Here is a 7,915-nt window from a genome sequence, read left to right as displayed (position 1 = left end):
CGTGTCCAGAAACGTTCTTACTTTTCTTTTTCCCCTCTGACACATTTCTCATCGCTTGCGAAGCCACCTGGGCGTTTTGGCAACGCTACTCGAGAAGGGCCCGTTAAATTATGGTACAGTACAGTGTAATACACCATAGCATATAGAGCAGAGCCATTTAACTGTGGATCTGATCCCCCCGCGCAGTGAATCTGCTCTGTCAGATTGTTGTCTCAACTGAACCCTGTAAAATGCATTTTAGTGATAAAAGGGAAGCTGGAAAACTTGCAGTGTTTAGCCCTCTTTTCACTGCCATCAGCAGTGTGCTCAACTGCCTATAAATAGTATCCATGACTGAAGGTCAAATATATATAAGTACTATATATGTACACTACTGATACATTTACATGTACTGTATATTTTTTCATTTAGCGGATCCCTTTCTCCAGAGTGATGTACAACTTAGGGCAAATAAAAGTGTATTTCACTAGCAAAGAGTTTCAGCCGCACGTTTGCGCCATTTGTTTGTCCAAAGCCACCAGCTTCATGAGGTCAAATGACACATGTGGCTGCCTATGCGTTCGATAGCAAATACAGAGATGATCCAGAGAGAAGATGTAATGCAAGTTTATGCAGCAGATAGGAGACCATGAGAGAAGTGGGTCTGAAAGAGATATGATTTGAGGCCCTCCTTGAATGCTCACAGGGATTCAGCAGTTCTGAAGGGCAGAGGATACTCATTCCATCACATTAAAGCCTAAACCGACACCTTCATTTCGTGGTGGAGTGTAGCCGTCTGCTTGGGGCGTATCAAGGGCTCGGGTATCAGGGAGCAGATCTGTTGATGGTCCTTTAACGCGGGCAGCTGCAGGCAGCCAATGGAGACAGATGAGGAGAGGAGACACATGGGGAGGTTTTGGCAGGTCAAACACAACTTCTGTAAGAACATACTGCCTAGGCTGGACGAGGTTCAATGGCAGAGCTGTATATATTTTATTTATATTTCTTTTATAGATTTATATTAAATACAGATCTTTATTTCTGTATAGATACGTATGTATACACACACGTAGATAGAAGCACCGACGGTGAGCAGCTTTTTGTCAGCGATCAGTGCTTCTGCTTTCCTTCGGTCACTGTAACAGCTGACAAGTTGTACAAGTAAACCCCTGAGGATGAGAAAACACAACAGAAATCACGCCCCTAGGGAACACACCAACAGGCGCGTGACATGGCTCAGCACGTGAATGTTCAAGTTATCATCATGTGTCCACTTCCATTCAGGTGGATGGGCTCCACTGGGACCATCGGTATCCATGCAGGTGAAGAACTGCACCCAGCAGTCCCGGCGCCCGTGTCGCACTCTAGCCGTCCGCATGTTTAGCCGTGTTTACATCGATAGGAAGAAACAACCTCAGTTAATACGTGTCTGTGATCTGACTGCACGTGGATCACACAGTGCATGTTCTCCAGCTGCCTTGCTGGCTAAAAGCGACCCCACCAGACGTTCCACTCATGATGAATGAGCTCTTTTTACATTCTTGTCTGTTTTTCACGTCCTTTGACTTCGTACCAGCGGAAACCAGTACAATGCTGATGTTTAAACATCTCACTGCTAGTTCTCAGTAGTACTTTTTACCGTGGTTCTACCGAACTTTGAAATCCGGATCAGGCCGTTGTCCTCCACACATCCCGAAAAGCGTTTTATGAAAGAGGATCAGCGACCATCAGTGACCATCAGTGACCCGGCGAGGATCAGACACGGCTTCGCGGCGTTCTAGTCCCGGGTCCCAGCTCTGCCTGCTTAGAGGAAGTTGCAAAAGACCTCAGCGAAGAGGTTCAGGAAAACGAAACTGCTGACATTTAGCCAGGGGATAAACAAGGGTGGTACCCGTCAACTGAAAGCTGCTTCCTAGAAGGGTATCGCAGTGCTACACAGAGACACACTGTGTTGCTCATGTGTCCCGCCTGCCTCTCTGAACTCCAAACAGCTGTTTTAGGAAACGGGAAAAATCGAGCTCCCTGACAAATATACCGCGGTAACTCCCCTCCTGCGTGAACTACAGAGTCATGAAGTATATCCCTGGTTACTTGATGTTTAGTGCAGTTTTTAGACCAGTTCCCTTCAGACAAAAAGGCTGAGGACACAGGCTGGGACGCTGCCAGGTCAAGCAGAGCTTACAGCAAGTGATCTCACGTAAATGTTGACCCCTGAAAGCAGGAACAATGAAAAAGTAGGAAACTGAAAGAATTTTTTTTTTTTGTTCATTACTGCACTCTTTAACTCATCCAGCCAACCCCTCTAACGGGGAAGCATGGTGGCACAGTGAGTAGCGCTGCGATCTCACAGCCCCTGGGTGGTGTGAGAGGACATGGGTTTGATTCCCGTTCAGTCTGTGGGGTGCTTGCATGGGTTTCCTCGGGGTGCTCTGGATTCCTCCCACAGTCCAAAGACATGCTGTTTGTCTTCACCCATAGTGTGTGAGTGATGGAGAGAGTGTGTTCCACTGATGTGTGGATGAGTGACCCATTGTAAGTAGTGTATCTAGCAGTGTAAGTCACCTTGGTGAATAAGGTGTGTGGCCTGATGACACTATGTAGAGTTCATTGGAAGTTGCTTTGGAGAAAAGCATCTGCTAAATAAATATAATGAAGATATGTTTGCACTTTTATTCACATTTTTTCCCGTTAGCAGATGCTTTTCTCGTGGGTCTCGTGACATGAATCCCACTCATGTTATAAGCAGTCGTTCACAACAAAATGGGAATTATGAAAAATAAGAAAGGTTTCGGGCTTCAGGTGGGTTGGAGTCTTAACCACAACTCAGCTGGATCCCTGGATGGAAATATGTGTGGTAGACCAGGTGCTCAGGCTCAGGCTCAGGCTCATACGGCCTGTTTGATGGCAAGGCGGCTCGGCAGTGTGCAGCCGGTGACCTTTAAGAGTGCAGAACGTTGTCACCCCCTGCCATAACGCACGTGCGTGAACATGGTCAAGGCGCCGCCACCGCAAGTGGGCCCAGAGGCTCTACCAGATACGCCTCGGCCAGGTTTCAAGTAACACTTGAAATAGAACTTCTCCACATAGCGCGTGTGGTAAAACATGCAAGATGTATCAGTGGAACATCAATGCAGGTGTGATGATGGATGGTAGTGCTGCCTTCGTAGGAGCAGCCTATAGTGTAGTGCTTGCAGCTGCTGCCTTTGGACCCCCAGCGGGGCAGGTCTGAATCCCCCTTTGAGCAGCAGTTCCCTCGAGCAAAGTACCTTCCCTGTAAAAGTTGCCTCGCCGTACGAACGGGCAAATAATTATGTCTCTTTGGAGAAGAGCACCGGATGAAGAGGTTCTGTGCGAGAACATAGCCTGCAGAGCGTTGGAAAGCATCCCGTTTGGGCTGTGTCTCGGCTGTTAGTTTTCGGTTCAGCTCTCGGCAGCTGTGCACCCATTTATGTCAAACCACAGCCCTGCTGGTCTCCTGCTTCTGCACCACCCCCCAAACCCCGCCGCATTCTCTCGAAACTCAGGAACAGGTCTAACCGTAGCCCTGCTTTCCCAGTTGGGTTTCCATGCTGAGCTCTGCTGTCTCTCTCCACACCATATCGCATCTCCTCCATGTCTTTGCGCTTCTTCTCTCCTGCCTTTCCTCTTTCACACTCCTCAAGGCCATAGCAGCTGAGAAAATGAAAACGAACAAAGGGATGGAGAGACAGAGAAACAAATGTGTGTATATTTCGGCACGAGGCACGTCTGCGTAGGAGGCCTGAAAACGTCGTCTTCATCATTGTAGCTATTATGCCGTTTCAGAGTGGACTCGACACAAGACATGGACAAGTCCACTTCTCTTTCACTTCGACTGTTCTCACATCCCCCTTCCCACCAAACAGGTCAATTTCCATTCAGACTTCTCATCTCGTCACTTTGCAACTGGCTGGTGTTTCTCCAAACCACATCCTCCCCATTGCTCTTTCTATTTCTTCTTGTTATGTTTTCTCACCTGAACATCCCTATTTCATGAATCTTTTAGCCTTGGTTCTGCTGCTCCTCTCTGTTCCTCCTTTGGTGGTGACTGACATCAGAGGCCTCACCATTTCAAAGATATATAGATATATATGTATATGTCACTTTATCCTGGGCTCTGAGTTCACATCTACTCTGGGTTTAAATCTGACTCCACATGTCTGTAGTTTGTCAAGAAAAACAAACATTTCTTTTCAGTTCAGTCCATCATGATTTACTGATCTTTCTCCTCACAGTTGGCGCAGCGGACTTGGCCAGGTCCTGCTTTCTAGTGGGTCTGGGGTTCGAGTCCTGCTTGGGGTGCCTTGCGACGGACTGGCATCCCGTCCTGCGTGTGTCCCCTCCCCCTCCAGCCTTACGCCCTGAGTTGCCGGGTTAGGCTCCGGTTCCCCGTGACCCCGTATGGGACAAGCGGTTCAGAAAGTGTGTGTGTGTGTGATTAGTTTTGTCATTTTGTGAATATTGTAAAGCTCCTCATAAATGGGTGGCATGGTGGTGCAGCAAGTAGTGCGACCACCATGTAGCACAACAACATTACATGAGCTCGACCCCCACTCGGTCTGTGTGGAATTTGCATGCTCTCCCTGTGTCTGGATGGGTTTTCTCCCACAGTCCAAAGACATTTGGCAGTTTAGGTGAGTTGGTGAAACTCTGTAACGGTCTATCCTGTCCAGGTTGTTACTACCCCCTGCCTTGTGCCCGGTGGTTGGGTTTCACCAACACCAACCAACCAACGTCAACAACCACTTGTCCCGAAGCCTAACCTGAAACACAGGACACAGGGCACAGGGCTGGGGAGGGGAGGGGAGATACCCTGTACGGGATGCCAGTCCATTGCAAGGCACCCTAAGCAGGACTTGAACCCCAGACTGGACAAACAGCGGGCACCGGCCAATCCCGCTGCAACACCACACCCCCATCATAATTAAATTAATACTGTGTAATTTGTAAACCATATTAAATAAAAAGAAATCATTTTAAGAAAGACTTAGCAGAAAACAGTGGAAAAAGACTGCTGGGGTTTCCATGCAGAAGGTTAGAACTGACTGCTGGAAAATTACAGGGAGCAGGTGGGAAACGATGACACTGAAGACTTCTGGACATCTCAAGCATGCGTGATAGTTCAGAACGGCCAACAAAGAGTCCTGCATTAACAGTCCTGCCTTAAAGCCTGACAACCAAAAGCCAAATGAAGGTTTGGCTTTGCAATTAGAGTGCAAGTAGAGGAACATTGTTCCTATTAATAGGTGGAATTTCTAGCCTCTGAGAAAAGCCTCCACCTCAGAGTCTTTAAAATCCGAGTACCGTTTCCATTCTCTTGAGCTGGTTTGCCGTAAATAGCCACTACTCATATACTCAACATCTGGAGCAGACTACTTGGTCCATTTAAAGTCATCTTGTATCTGTAGTCTTGATTTGTTCACCTCGGTCACCATAACTATTCAATTCAATTCGGTTTATTTGTATAGAGTGCTCTTCTCATGCAGTGACAGAGCACTTTAACACAGGAATAAGGCAAGAAAAAAATACATCAGAACAAAGAAGACAGTTGAATATAGACTATCATAATATAATGCTTTTCAAAGTACAGCTTGAACTTTGAGCTGAAGAGATTGCAAGACTGAACTCTGAGGGACATCGTCTTGCTCTACATCATCACATCGTGCCTTATGCAGGTGTTTTCTCCAAATCTGCAAGAACCCTATGATGGTAAAACATGACCAGCGTTAATAAGTAATTCCTTCGTCAAATGGGTTTTTTTTGTTGATAAAGCAAAAAGGAAATGACAATGAGTCTTTTGTGTGAATGCAAATATCTAAGAACATTCTCGCCTCAATCAGTTCAGTTAAGATTTGATTAAATCTATGAGTAAGAGCTGGTTTCACTTGTAATGATTCTTTTTCCTTCTTGAAGGCCTTTCAGTTGTGCAGCACAGGCCCAGATGTGGGCAATGGAGGTAGTGGAAGGTTGTGGCTCGGGAGTTAGCGATTTGTTTCGAGTGACTGCGTGCAGTTCGAGGGTCACGAAGAAGCAGTTTGTTGGACAAGTTGGAACACAGTCTTCCTCATTCGTGCACCCTGGGTTTGGAGGGCTTTCTGGTAAAGGTGTTAATACCACAGCGCACCATGTACAGCATGACTCATCCGAGCTTCACGCACACAGACGCGCGCAGTTGTTTTGAACGACCTGCAGGATTGAGGCAGTTTGCAAAAGCTGTACAGTCAGTTCCCTGAAGCGGGTCTGTACGGTGGTTCTCAGATTACCTAACCTATTTTATTATGATATGTTCTCAAAAAACCAAAAACATTCTTGGAAGCAGGCATTTGTCAGACAAAATGAACAGTTCAAAAAGGAAAAAAAATACTACAGACATGGTATGAGAACATGATCGTATCTTTATAGGCAGTGACTTCAAATACCTCCTGTATCTATATACAGTATGTTCATGGTGTTATGGGTAGTTTAACCTATACTTTTTTTCGTAGATGTCTAAACTCAAAATAAGACAGCTCTGTCAGGTTTACATATTAAATGAATCTGATAGATTATTATTATTATTATTATTATTAGTATTATTATTATTATTATTAATAACACCAATGTCAATGATAATTATAATAATTTTGACAAAGAAAATTCACAGAAATGTTATGCATGCCATGCACATTGTTTTATGACATCTCTGAAAAAAGTACAATTCTGAATTTGTACCTAGCAACATGCTTACTGTTCATAACTGTCAATGAAAATCTGATACTGATCGGATTTTGGATACCTTCAACCAGCTTTTCTAATACAGTGTGACAAGGTAATAAAACAGGAATTAGGGACTTTGAACAAATAGCAGATAGATCATGGAATGCAATGTTCTCTCACATAACTTGCAAAAAGAAAAAAGAAAACAAACTCTTTGATAGTTATTCATCTAAATTCCAATCCAAGTCACAATAATTCTGCCAAGTCTTAAAATTTGTGGCACCAGCGGTACTGTAATCCAAGTGATCGTACTCAAGTCCATGTCTTACATTTATACTCCAAAAATTTTATTTTCACCATTTAAGTTAATTAAACTTTAATTTTATCTTGTTTTAAAAAATTGACAAATACAACATAAAGGAATATCCCTGAGATTCTTTGTTTATTTGAAAAAACAGCACATCTAGATAAAAAGTAAACATAATATACTGTGCATAAATATGTATATCTCCATAAAATTTAATGCAGTTTTACATTAATCAAGAATGAAATATGAATAAAAATGCATATATTTCCTTGTTTCTAAAATATACACAAGTCACAATCTCCAGTTGAAGAATGCTCCACATCATTATATCTTCTACCTTTTTCCTTTGTATATGTCAAAATTAAACCCTTTTCACAGCTATGGCATTTACTCAGAACAATTTTTTTCCAAAAATAAATAAAATAAATGAAAAATACTAGGACTCTGAAATAAATTGCCCATGTTAATATGGGACTGCCAATGGTGTAAAATCAATCATGAACACAGTAACATCCCAAAAAGCAAAATTTTTACTTCTGTTGCAAAATCTGACTATAGTCCAGGCTCATTGTTATTTTTGTGGTAAACGGATTTTTCAAACAGAGGAAAAAAATTCAGTGAACTCAAAAACTCAAAAGACAGATATCAAAACCAATCACTTAATACCATTTGGAGAGACACAGTGCACAGCTACTGCAAACATACAAGCCAAAAATGTATTTACAGTAGAAAATACAGTCCAGAATCACAGCCATGTGCAGCTTTCCTCTACCAGTTTAGAAACAGCTCTGAACACCAGAGGAAAAGAGCAATGTTTCAAAGGAAAAAACACACATTTAAAGGAAAAAAATGACACAATTTCAGCTCTGGTTTGTCTCCAAAGTGCATTTTGTTTGGACTTCATTGCTATGATAA

This window comes from Scleropages formosus, chromosome 1 (assembly GCF_900964775.1).
Source record: "Scleropages formosus chromosome 1, fSclFor1.1, whole genome shotgun sequence".
In the NCBI taxonomy this organism is placed as follows: domain Eukaryota; kingdom Metazoa; phylum Chordata; class Actinopteri; order Osteoglossiformes; family Osteoglossidae; genus Scleropages; species Scleropages formosus.
This window is presented reverse-complemented; position numbering follows the sequence as displayed.